This window comes from Pleurodeles waltl, chromosome 11 (genome assembly GCF_031143425.1).
Source record: "Pleurodeles waltl isolate 20211129_DDA chromosome 11, aPleWal1.hap1.20221129, whole genome shotgun sequence".
NCBI lineage: Eukaryota > Metazoa > Chordata > Amphibia > Caudata > Salamandridae > Pleurodeles > Pleurodeles waltl.
The window spans coordinates 733,801,043-733,813,833 of record NC_090450.1 but is presented as its reverse complement, the minus strand read 5'-3'; the positions used below and the strand labels follow the sequence as shown (position 1 = coordinate 733,813,833).

The 12,791-nt window shown below is 48.2% G+C and overlaps 1 long non-coding RNA gene across 1 annotated transcript in view; it reads right to left on the bottom strand.

Moving 5' to 3' along the window:
- Positions 1-12,791, bottom strand: part of LOC138266676 (uncharacterized) — a 105,884-nt gene that overhangs the window by 62,397 nt on the left and 30,696 nt on the right. The window lies entirely within an intron of this gene.

Genomic DNA, 12,791 nt, shown 5'->3' with positions numbered 1-12,791 from the left:
ACCAACGCTTGCAGAGGGAATCCAGAGGCTCCCCCTGACCGCGACTGCCTTCTTCAAAGACCCTGACGCCTGGTAAAGACACTGCACCCGCAGCCCCCAGGACCTGAAGGATCCGACCTCCAGTGCAGAAGCGACCCCCAGGTGGCCCTCTCCCTTGCCCAGGTGGTGGCTACCCCGAGGAGCCCCCCCTTGCCTGCCTGCTTCGCTGAAGAGACCCCCGGATCTCCCATTGAACTCCATTGCAAACCCAACGCCTGATTGTACTCTGCACCCGGCCGCCGCCGTGCCACTGAGGGTGTGCTTTTTGTGCTGACCTGTGTCCCCCCCAGTGCCCTACAAAACCCCCTGGTCTGCCCTCCGAAGTTGCGGGTACCTACCTGCTGGCAGACTGGAACCGGGGCACCCCCTTCTCCATTGAAGCCTATGTGTTTTGGGCACTACTTTGACCTCTGCACCTGACCGGCCCTTAGCTGCTGGTGTGGTAACTTTGGGGTTGCCCTGAACCCCCAACAGTGGGCTACCTTGGACCCAACTTTGAACCCTGTAGGTGGTTTACTTACCTGCAGAACTAACAAATACTTACCTCCCTCAGGAACTGTTGAAATTTGCACTGTGTCTAGTTTTAAAATAGCTTATTGCCATTTTTGCCAAAACTGTACATGCTATTTTGCTGATTCAAAGTTCCTATGATACCTAAGTGAAGTACCTTTCATTTGAAGTATTGATTTTAAATCTTGAACCTGTGGTTCTTAAAATAAACTAAGAAAATATATTTTTCTATATAAAAACCTATTGGCCTGGAATTGTCTTTGAGTGTGTGTTCCTCATTTATTGCCTGTGTGTACAACAAATGCTCAACACTACCCTCTGATAAGCCTACTGCTCAACCACACTACCACAAAATAGAGCATTAGAATTATCTCTTTTTGCCACTATCTTACCTCTAAGGCGAACCCTTCGACTCTGTGCATGTTATTTCTTACTTTGAAATAGTACATACAGAGCCAACTTCCTACATCTGTTTTTCGTTTTCCAGCTCTGCCTTGGACCGGACTGTCATGTCATCTATGCCACGGCTATAGGCCCCTAGGGGAGGGAGGTTGGGTAGAGGAAGTATGTCTAACTATGTCAACCAATATTCAATGATGGGCCGCCCTCTGACATATGTGGCAAGGGATACTGTCGTATTTTGACAGCCGACTGAACTGGATGTAGGTACAGAGCTTTGTATTTGGTTCATGTATGTTAAATACCAATAAACAGATTTGATCCATAATCCACAATGTCTTGTTTAGGGGGCTTTAAGGGTTGTCCCCACCCCTCTTTGACATGTGCAAGTGGACCCCTAACAGGGTGACCAAATAGGAGTTCAAAGGGGCTGTAGCCCACTCCTTTTTGGGGTACCTCCCAGTAGACAAAAAGGAGGCGTGGCAGTAGGACATCCCACCTCCTTCTGAATTTTTCATAGACCCCATGATCATGCCTTTGAGAGTTTTATTAAATCTCTCAACCAGTCCATTTGTTAGTGGATGATAGGGTGTGCTGAATTGATAGGTTACACCACATTCCTTCCACATTGCTTTTAAGTAAGCAGACATGAAGTTAATACCCCTGTCTGATACTATCTCTTTAGGAAAGCCCACCCTGGAAAATATTCCCAGGAGGGGCTTTGCCACTGCAGGAGCAGTAGGTGTCCTTAGGGGGATTGCTTCTGTGTATCTTGTGGCATAATCCACTACCACTAAGATGAATCTTTTTCCTTCCAGAAGCAGCTGGGGGGGGTGGGGGGGTGTCAAAGGGCCCGACAATACCAACCCCTACCATTTCAAAGGGCACCCCAACCACAGGCAGTGGGATCATGGGGGCCTCTGGGTTGCCACCAGTTTTGCCACTGGCCAAGCAAGTGACACAAGAGCGACAGAACTCTTTTGTGCTCTCTGACATGTGAGGCCAGTGAAAGTGAGGGACAAGTCTGACCCAGGTCTTACTTTGCCCCAGATGTCCAGCCAGGGGAATATCATGTGCAAGAGTTAGGAGGAATTCCTTATACTGCAAGGGAATGACCAGTCTCCTGGTATCACCAGGTTTTGGGTCCCTTGCTTCAGTACAAAGGAGATTGTTCTACCAATAAACTCTATGTGGGTCACTGATATCCCCAGCTTGCTGCTTGACAGCTTGCTGTCTTAGACCGTCTAGTGTGGGACAGGTCTACTCTTCCACACTCAGTGCCTCCCTGGAAGGCCCTCCCTGCACCCAAGAGCTCATCTGTGTCAGCCTGAAGCTCCTCTGATGTAGGTTCTCCACAAGGAGTTGACTCCTCATCAAAAGGGGATCTTCTGGAGAGGGAGGGATAGTGGACAAGGGTTTGCCCTTTCTACCCCTAGTTTTTGGGAGCATTTGGTCCATTGTTCCAGGATCCAAGTTTCCCTGTCCTGTTTTCTTCTTGGCCTGAGCCCTGGCTAGAGCAAAGATGTGCTCTGGAATGCCCAGCATGGCTGCATGGGCCTCCAACTCCACTTCAGCCCAAGCTGAAGTTTCCAAATCATTCACCAATAGACACTCTACAGGTAAGTCAGTGGATAGCAAAACTTCCTTAGGACCAGTAGCCCCCCCACTCTCCAGTTGAGATTCATAACAGCAATGGGGTGGCTAACAGTACTGTTATGGGCGTCAGTAACTTGGTACTAGGGGCAATCAGTTTCTCAATCACCATAGTGACACTGGCACCTGTGTCCCTGTAGGATTTAACTTGAACACAATTTATTAGGGATAGTTGTTTGTACATATCCATATTAAGGGAACAAACAACTAAGGTGGCAAGGTCAATGCCACCATCAGAGACTAAAACATCCTCAGTGGTCTCCCTAACTAGACCAACCCCCACTACATTCCCAAAAGTGAGCCCAGCTACACCCTTTGTTTGGCTATTTGTAGAGTTTTTCCTACCACCACTGCTATCACTAGGGGCACTAGTGGAAGCAGTTAGGGTTGTGGTGGTGGTGGGAGGTTTGGTGTTTCTCTTGGGACAAGTGGGATCACTTGCCCAATGGCCTTTGCTTTTATACAAATGACACCAAGGCTTTTTCTGATGGTTAGAAGAGTATTTGGGCTCTCCACCCCCAGAATATTTTTGTGAGCCTGATGAAGACTCTGACTTTTTATCTTTGCCTCCCCTGTCATGTGACTTACTATCCTTCTTGTTGTTGTCCTCGTCACCCCCTGTTTGAGCTTTTCTGCTCACCCTTGTTCTGAACCATTTGTCTGCCTTCTTTCCCAAGAGGGGAGAGGTCATATCGGAGTCCACAAGATACTTGTGTAACAAATCAGAGACACAATTGTTAAGAATGTGCTCTCTCAAGATTAGATTGTATAGGCTTTCATAATCAGACACCCTGCTGCCATGCAACCAACCTTCTAAGGCCTTCACTGAACAGTCCACAAAATTTATCCAATATTGTGAAGACTCTTTTCTGGTTTCTCTGAACTTAATCCTATATTGTTCAGTGGTTAAGCCAAATACATCCAAGAGTGCGGTCATCAGAACATTGTAATTATCTGAATCATCTTCTCTGACAGTAAGGAGCCTATCTCTCCCCTTGCCAGAGAAGGATAACCACAGAATAGCAGCCCAGTGTATCTGAGGGACCCTCTGAACTTAACAGGCCATCTCAAGTGCAACAAACCACTTGTAGATGACACACCCCCCCTTGTAAGTGAGGACAATTTTATGCAGGTTTCTAAAATCAATTTATGTTTCTTGACATTGTAACTTCTAAAACTGCTGTTGCTGCTGCCACCATGGGGAACTAACCTCAGCCCCTGTCTTTCCCTTTCCACAGCAAGGGATTCCCTATCTAAGGCCAACTGTTGCTGTTGTAGCCTCCGTCTGGCCTCCACCAACCTCAGCTTTCTGAGTTACCTATCTAGGGACTGGTCCTCAGGGTTGGATGTGTGTGACACTTCTGACATAGAAGTGACATGGGACTGGGCAGAGGGTTATTGTAAGGAAATGCCTCCTTGGCATGGTTACCCCCTGACTTTTTGCCTTTGCTGATGCCAAGTTATGATTTGAAAGTGTGCTGAGGCCTGCTAACCAGGCCCCAGCACTAGTGTTCTTTCCCTAACCTGTAGCTTTGTTTCCACAATTGGCACACCCTGGCATCCAGGTAAGTCCCTTGTAACTGGTACCCCTTGTACCAAGGGCCCTGATGCCACGGAAGGTCTCTAAGGGCTGCAGCATGTCTTATGCCACCCTGGGGACCCCTCACTCAGCACAGACACACTGCTTGCCAGCTTGTGTGTGCTGGTGGGGAGAAAATGACTAAGTCGACATGGTACTCCCCTCAGAGTGCCATGCCAACCTCACACTGCCTATGGCATAGATAAGTCACTCCTCTAGCAGGCCTTACAGCCCTAAGGCAGAGTGCACTATACCATGGGTGAGGGCATAGGTGCATGAGCACTATGCCCCTACAGTGTCTAAGCAAAACCTTAGACATTGTAAGTGCAGGGTAGCCATAAGAGTATATGGTCTGGGAGTCTGTCATACATGAACTCCACAGCACCATAATGGCTACACTGAAAACTGGGAAGTTTGGTATCAAACTTCTCAGCACAATAAATGCACACTGATGCCAGTGTACATTTTATTCTATTGTGAAATACACCCCAGAGGGCATCTTAGAGATGCCCCCTGAAAACATACCCGACTTCCAGTGTGGGCTGACTAGTTTGGCCAGACTGTCACACACCAGACATGTTGCTGGCCACATGGGGAGAGTGCCTTTGTCACTCTGAGGCTAGTAACAAAGCCTGTACTGGGTGGAGGTGCTTCTCACCTCCCCCTGCAGGAACTGTAACACCTGGCTGTGAGGCTCAAAGGCTCACCCCCTTTGTTACAGCGCCCATGGGCACTCCAGCTAGTGGAGATGCCCACCCCCTCCGGCCACGGCCCCACTTTTGGCGGCAAGGACGGAAGAGATAATGAGAAAAACAGGAGGAGTCACTGGCCAGTCAGGACAACCCCTAAGGTGTCCTGAGCTGAGGTGACTCTGACTTTTAGAAATCCTCCATCTTGCAGATGGAGGATTCCCCCAATAGGATTAGGGATGTGCCCCCCTCCCCTCAGGGAGGAGGCACAAAGAGGGTGTAGCCACCCTCTGGGCTAGTAGCCATTGGCTACTAACCCCCCAGACCTAAACACACCCCTAAATTGAGTATTTAGGGGCTCCCAGAACCTAGCAAGATAGATTCCTGCAACCTGAAGACGAAGAAGGACTGCTGACCTGAAGCCCTGCAGAGAAGACGGAGACACCAACTGCTTTGGCCCCAGCCCTATCGGCCTGTCTCCCCACTTCAAGAAAAACTGCAACAGCGACGCGTTCCCCAGGGTCCAGCGACCTCTGAAGCCTCAGAGGTCTACCCTGCATCTAAAAGGACCAAGAACTCCCGAGGACAGCGGCTCTGCTCCAAAGAAGAAACATCTTTGCAACAAAGAAGCAACTTTTAAAGACAACACGTTTCCCGCCGGAAGCGTGAGACTTTGCACTCTGCACCCGACACCCCTGGCTCGACCTGCGGAGAACCAACACTACAGGGAGGACTCCCCGGCGACTGTGACCCTGTGAGTAGCCAGAGTTGACCCACCTGAGCCACCCCAGCGACGCCTGCAGAGGGATTCCAGAGGCTCCCCCTGACCGCGACTGCTTGCTTCAAAGAACCCGACGCCTGGTAAAGACACTGCACCCGCAGCCCCCAGGACCTGAAGGATCCGACCTCCAGTGCAGAAGCGACCCCCAGGTGACCCTCTCCCTTTCCCAGGTGGTGGCTACCCCGAGAAGCCCCCTCCACCTTGCCTGCCTGAGGTCTCCCATTGAACTCCATTGCAAACCCGACGCCTGTTTGCACTCTGCACCCGGCCCCCCCGTGCCGCTGAGGATGTACTTTTTGTGCTGACTTGTGTCCCCCCTGGTGCCCTACAAAACCCCCCTGGCCTGCTCTCCGAAGACGCGGGTACCTTCCTGCTGGCAGACTGGAACCGGGGCACCCCCTTCTCCATTGAAGCCTATGCGTTTTGGGCACCACTTTGACCTCTGCACCTGACCGGCCCTGAGCTGCTGGTGTGGTAACTTTGGGGTTGCCCTGAACCCCCAACGGTGGGCTACCTTGGACCCAACTTGGAACCCTGTAGGTGGTTTACCTACCTGCAAAACTAACACTTACCTCCTGCAGGAACTGTTGAAAATTGCACTGTCTAGTTTTAAAATAGCTTATTGCCATTTTTGTGAAAACTGTACATGCTATTTTGATGATTCAAAGTTCCTAAGTTACCTAAGTGAAATACCTTTCATTTGAAGTATTACTTTTTTTATTTTTTTTATCTGTTTATTAAGATTTGAAGTATTACCTGTAAATCTTGAACCTATGGTTCTTAAAATACACTAAGAAAATATATTTTTTCTATACAAAAACCTATTGGCCTGGAATTGTCTTTGAGTGTGTGTTCCTCATTTATTGCCTGTGTGTGTACAACAAATGCTTAACACTACCCTCTGATAAGCCTGCTGCTCGACCACACTACCACAAAATAGAGCATTAGAATTATCTCTTTTTGCCACTATCTTACCTCTAAGGGGAACCCTTGGACTCTGTGCATGCTATTTCTTACTTTGAAATAGTACATACAGAGCAAACTTCCTACACTTATCTTTCACTAACTTGGGTAACCCTAGTGACCTGGCCTCTAGGAGTGAAAGGTGCCCTACTTGTGTGTGACCCCTTCCCACTACCAGCTACACTAGGAGGTTTGTTCAGAGAAAGATCTGTGGAAGGACCCTCCCCTGCATCTCCAGGAACCTCCCCTGAATATACCTGGTCAGATTTCCCCTCTACCTCCCCCTCTGGTTGTACTTGAGTGTCATTTTGCTCCTGATCACCTTGCAAAATTAGATTTAAGAGGAAATCCTTATTAGGGTTCTTCCCAATCCATAAGCTTCTTTCTAAGCAGAGCCCCCTCAGACTTTTAAACTTATGGTTCTCATAGGTTGTCTTGATAACCCTGGGGGGTAGCCTCAATACAAGACATAGGTGAAGAAAAGTACCATCTTGCCTGGCATGTTACCCCCATTTTTACTTGTGTGTCAGTTTGTTTTTGCCTGTCTCATTGGGATCCTGCTAGCCAGGACCCCACTGCTCATAGTTTGTGGCCTGAATGTGTTCCCTGTGTAGTGCCTAACTGTGTCACTGAGGATCTACTAACCAGAACCTCAGTGCTTATGCTCTCTCTGCTTTTTAAATTGTCACTGCAGGCTAGTGACCATTTTTACCAACTCTGATTGGCACACTGGAACACCCTTATAATTCCCTAGTATATGGTACCTAGGTGCCCAGAGTGTTGGGGTTCCAGGAGATCCCCATGGGTTGCAGCATTTCTTTTGCCACCCATAGGAAGCTCAGAAAATTCTCACACAGGATTGCCACTGCAGCCTGAGTGAAATAACATCCACATTATTTCACAGCCATTTTACACTGCACTTAAGTAACTTATAAGCAACCTATAAGTCTAACCCTCACTTGGTGAAGGTTAGGTGCAAAGTTACTAAGTGTGAGGGCACCCTGGCACTAGCCAAGGTGACCCCAAATAGTTCAGGGCAATTTCCCCGGACTTTGAGAGTGCGGGACACCATTACACGCGTGCACTACATATAGCTCAATACCAATATGTAGCTGCACAATGGTAACTCCGAATATGGCCATGTAACATGCCTAAGATCATGGAATTGTCCCCCCCATGCCAAATCTGGTATTGGGGTGCCAATCCCATGCATCCCCGGGGCTCCAGCACGGACCCCGGGTACTGCCAATCCAGCTCTCTGGGGTTTTCACTGCAGCTACTGCTGCTGCCAGCCCACAGACAGGCTTCTGCCCTCCTGGGGTCTGGGCAGCCCAGTCCCAGGAAGGCAGAACAAGGATTTCCTCTGAGAGAGGGTGTTACACCCTCTCCCTTTGTAAATAGGTGTTAAGGGCTGGGGAGGAGTAGCCTCCCCCAGCCTCTGGAAATGCTCTGAAGGGCACAGATGGTGCCCTCCTTGCATAAGCCAGTCTACACTGGTTCAGGGATCCCCCTGCCCCTTCTCTGGTGCGAAACTGGACAAAGGAAAGGGGAGTGACCTCTCCCCTGTCCATCACCACCCCATGGGTGCTGCTCAGAGCTCCTCCAGTGTGTCCCAGACCTCTGCCATCTTGAATGCAAAGGTGTGAGGGCACAATGGAGGCCTCTGAGTGGTCAGTGCCAGCTGGTGACGTCAGAGGCCCCTCCTGATAGGTGCTTACCTGGTTAGGGGGCCAATCCTCCTATGAGGGCTATTTAGGGTCTCTCCTGTGGGTTTCTCCTCAGATAACGAATACAAGAGCTCACCAGAGTTCCTCTGCATCTCTCTCTTCGACTTCTGCCAAGGATCGACCGCTGACTGCTCCAGGACGCCTGCAAAACCACAACAAAGTAGCAAGACGACTACCAGCAACATTGTAGTGCCTAATCCTGCCGGCTTTCTCGACTGTTTCCTGGTGGTGCATACTGCGAAGGCTGTCTGCCCTCACCCTGCACTGGAAGCCAAGAAGAAATCTCCAGGGAGTCGACAGAATCTTTCCCCTGCTAACGCAGGCACCAAATTTCTGCATCACCGGTCCTCTAGGTCCCCTCTCATCTCGACGAGCGTGGTCCTTTGAACACAGGAGCTGGATCCAAGTGACCCCCACAGTCCAGTGGTCCTTCTGTCCAAATTTGGTGGAGGTAAGTCCTTGCCTCCCCACGCCAGACAGTAATCCTGTGTACTGCGTGAACTGCAGCTGCTAGGGCTTCTGTGCACTTTTGCAAGGAATCCTTCATGAACAGCATAGCCCAGGTCCCCAGCACTCCATCCTGCATTGCTCAACTCGCTGAGTTGACCACCAGCTTTGTGGGACCCTCCTTTGTAGTGTTGAGACGACCGCCGTGCTCAGATTTCTTGAACGTCTGTTCAAGTGCTTCTGCGGGTGCTGCCTGTGCTGCTGAGCGCCCCTTCTGTCGCCTCCTACAAGGGACAACCTCCTGGTCCTTCCTAGGCCCGGGCAGCACCCATTTTCTTCAACCACGACCTTTGCAGCTAGCAAGGCTTGCTTGCGATCTTTCTGCGTGGAAACTCTGCATCCTCCAGCACGCCGTGGGACATCTTCTGTGCAAAGAAGAAGTTCCTGGCATCTTCTGTTGTTGCAGAATCTTCAGCTTCTTCCACCCGGAGGCAGCCATTTTGCACCTTCATCTGGGGTTTAGTGGGCTCCTGCCCCCCCTGGATATTTTCGTGACTCTTGGACTTGGTCCCATTCCTTTACAGGTCCTCAGGTCCAGGAGTCCGTCTTCAGTGCTTTGCAATCAGTTGTTGTCTTTGCAGAATCTCCTCTCACGACTTTAGGGTGTTTCTGGGGAAGTAGGGTAACTTTACTCCTATTTTTCAGGGTCTTGGGTTGGGGTATCTTGGACACCCTTAGTGTTTTCTTACACTCCCAGCGACCCTCTACACACTACACTAGGCATAGGGTCCCTAAGTGGTTCGCATTCCACTTTTTTAGTATATGGTTTGTGTTCCCCTAGGCCTATTGCATCCTATTGTATTCTACAGTGTTTGCACTACTTTTCTAACTATTTACTTACCTGATTTTGGTTTGTGTGTATATATTGTGTATTTTACTTACCTCCTAAGGGAGTATGGGCCAGATGTAGGAAGGCTTTTGCACCTCGCAAACGGCGAAAAACGCCGTTTGCGAGGTGCAAAAGCCCCTACGCGATGCAGAAACATATTTTGCAAGTCGGTACCAACTCGCAAAATGTGTTTCCGACTCGCAAATAGGAAGGGGTGTTCCCTTCCTATTTGCGATTCGCACCGCGATGTAGAGTTGATTTGTGACCGTGAAAGCAGTTGCAAATCAACTCGCAGTTACTATCCACTTGAAGTGGATGGTAACTCATTCGCAAACGGGAAGGGGTCCCCATGGGACCCCTTCCCCTTTGTGAATGCTCACAAAATTATTTTTTCAGAGCGGGCAGTGGTCCTATGGACCACTGCCTACTCTGGAAAAAAAAAGGTTTCGGTATTTTTTCTATTTGCAGCTCGTTTTCCTTTAAGGAAAACGGGCTGCAAAGAGAAAAAAAAAAATGCTTTATTTAAAAGCAGTCACGGACATGGTGGTCTGCTGTCTCCAGCAGGCCACCATCCCCGTGAGTGCCTAGACTCGCTATGGGGTCGCAAACTGCGACCCACCTCATAAATATTTATGAGGTGGGTCTTTGCGACCCCATAGCGAGTCGAAGAAGGTGTCTGAGACACCTTTCTGCATCGCGAATTGCGAGTTGCAATTTGCGAGTCGCTATGACTCGCAAATTGCAAGTCGCAATTTGTCACTTACCTACATCTGGCCCTATATCCTCTGAGATATTTTTGGCACATTGTCACTAAAATAAAGTACCTTTATTTTTAGTAACTCGGAGTATTGTGATTCTTATGATATAGTGCTATATGATATAAGTGGTATAGTAGGAGCTTTGCATGTCTCCTAGTTCAGCCTAAGCTGCTCTGCTATAGCTACCTCTATCAGCCTAAGCTGCCAGAACACTACTAATAAGGGATAACTGGACCTGGTACAGGGTTTAAGTACCATCAGGTACCCACTATAAGCCAGGCCAGCCTCCTACATTACCTTCTTCCAGGTTGGCAGGTACTCCTGTTCTTCCTGGACTCTTCTTCGACTTCTGGACTTGGTCTCCTCTCTCCACAGGTCTTCTGATCCAGGAATCTATTGTTGGTTGCTTGCAGTCTTGCTTGGTTCTTGCATAATTCTTCATCACAACTTGTAGTGTGTTCTGGGGAAACTTGCTGTCCTCTGGGGTGGGGTGCTTTACTTACCTTTGGTGTTTTCCTAAAGTCCCAGCACCCCTCTACACACTACCCTTGGCTAGAGGGGAATTCGACATTCACATTCCACTATTTTAGTATATGGTTTGTGGTGCCTATAGGCCTATTGCAATCTATTGTATTGTCTACTGTTTGTACTATATTATGACTGTTTACTTACCTGATTTTGGTTACTAGTGTATATATTGTGTATAATTCTTACCTCCAGAAGGAGTATTGTCTCTAAGATATTTTTGGCCTTGTGTCACTAAAATAAGGTACCTTTATTTTTGTTAACAATGAGCATTGTCTTTTATTGTGTATAAGTACATTGTGTAACTATAGTGGTATTGCAGGAGCTTTGCATGTCTCCTAGTTCAGCCGTGGCTGCTCTACTACAGCTACCCCTAGACAGCCTAAGCTGCTAGAACACTGCCTACATTTCACTAATAATGGATAACTGGACCTAGTATAAGTACCTTAGGTACGAACTACAAACCAGGCCAGCCTCGTACAATGATGAAAAGTTCCTTGCTGTTGTGTGTGTGTGTGAGGAGATTCTGTCTTGTATTGCTTTTCCTTTGGTACTTCTGATGAGTTGGTGGTGTGTGGTGGTGGCTGTTCTGAAGTTGTTTTGGGATTCTGTGGATTTGGTGTTTCGTCAGATTTTCTCAAGTCGACTGCAGGTGCGTCCGGATTCCCTGAGTTCTTCGGTGAACCAGCGGGCTTTCTTGGCATGGGTGCTGTTGTTTTTCTTGAGGGGGCATTGTTGTTGGCGCAGTCGGCAATCCATTTGTGCAAAGTGCGTGCTGCGATGTTCGGGTCGTCATTGTGTGTGAAGGAGGGGGTGGAGTTAGAAAGGGTGTTGGTGAGCTGGTCGTCGGTGACTCTTGCCCAGTCTCTGCGAGATGGTTGGTGCCGAGGTCTGAGGATGGAGGGTGTGTTGAAGGTGAACACTTACAGTGATTATCTTAGTGTGGTTAGAAAATATTTCCAACGATATTCTGGACTGCCAAGTGAGGAACAATCATGGAACTACAGACAGATCTTAAAACAAGAAGAAAGGAAAAGAGATCAAGGCTGCTGCCTGAATGATTGAGCCGTGGGAGAAAAGTAATCTGTTACAGGGACTGTTACACATACAGAGTCAAATGTAACATGAAAGATACTTGACGATCTTGAGACACTGATGTGTTCAGAGTGCAGCCACTGAGAAGAATGCAGGCTCTTAATATAAAATACCAGTTCAGCATTGCAATAGGGATAATATACAAAAGAAAATAACCCAATCCAAGATAGCAGCACAAACCACTTTCTAGAGTCATCTGTATATTATTTCAGCACTAACCAGCTGGCAATGGGTAACTGAGAAAGGAATTTCCTTTTTAGCAACTTTTCTGACAGTGAGTTTAGCTAGCCCCGGCTGGTCTATGGTTCTACTGATGCCTTACATTTCTTCAATTCATTTCCGTTCTAGTAATCATTGGGGAGCCAGTCAAGTTAGAGTCTGGACTATTTATCTTTAGAGTCTTTAAGGAAAATGAGGTGGGTATTCACTACATACAATGCACAAATTGTCCTTTTTTCTGTTGGTAACTGATTCTCACTTCCAACAATCAGATTGGTATATCATTTTAAAATACATTAAACTCCTTCATGTGCCTGCTTGTTGTATAAGGGGCAGTGGAAAGGGAGAGGAACACGGATTGGTAAGGATACTAAGTGAGAAAAAACACAATATTTTGTAAGATAACCAAAATCTTTGAAGGCTTTCAAAACAGAGAGAAGGGGAGAGTATGTGTGCTTTTTTTTGTCTGTGTGTATGTAAAGATTTCTGGTGAATTCCGACAGACACCTCACCATACT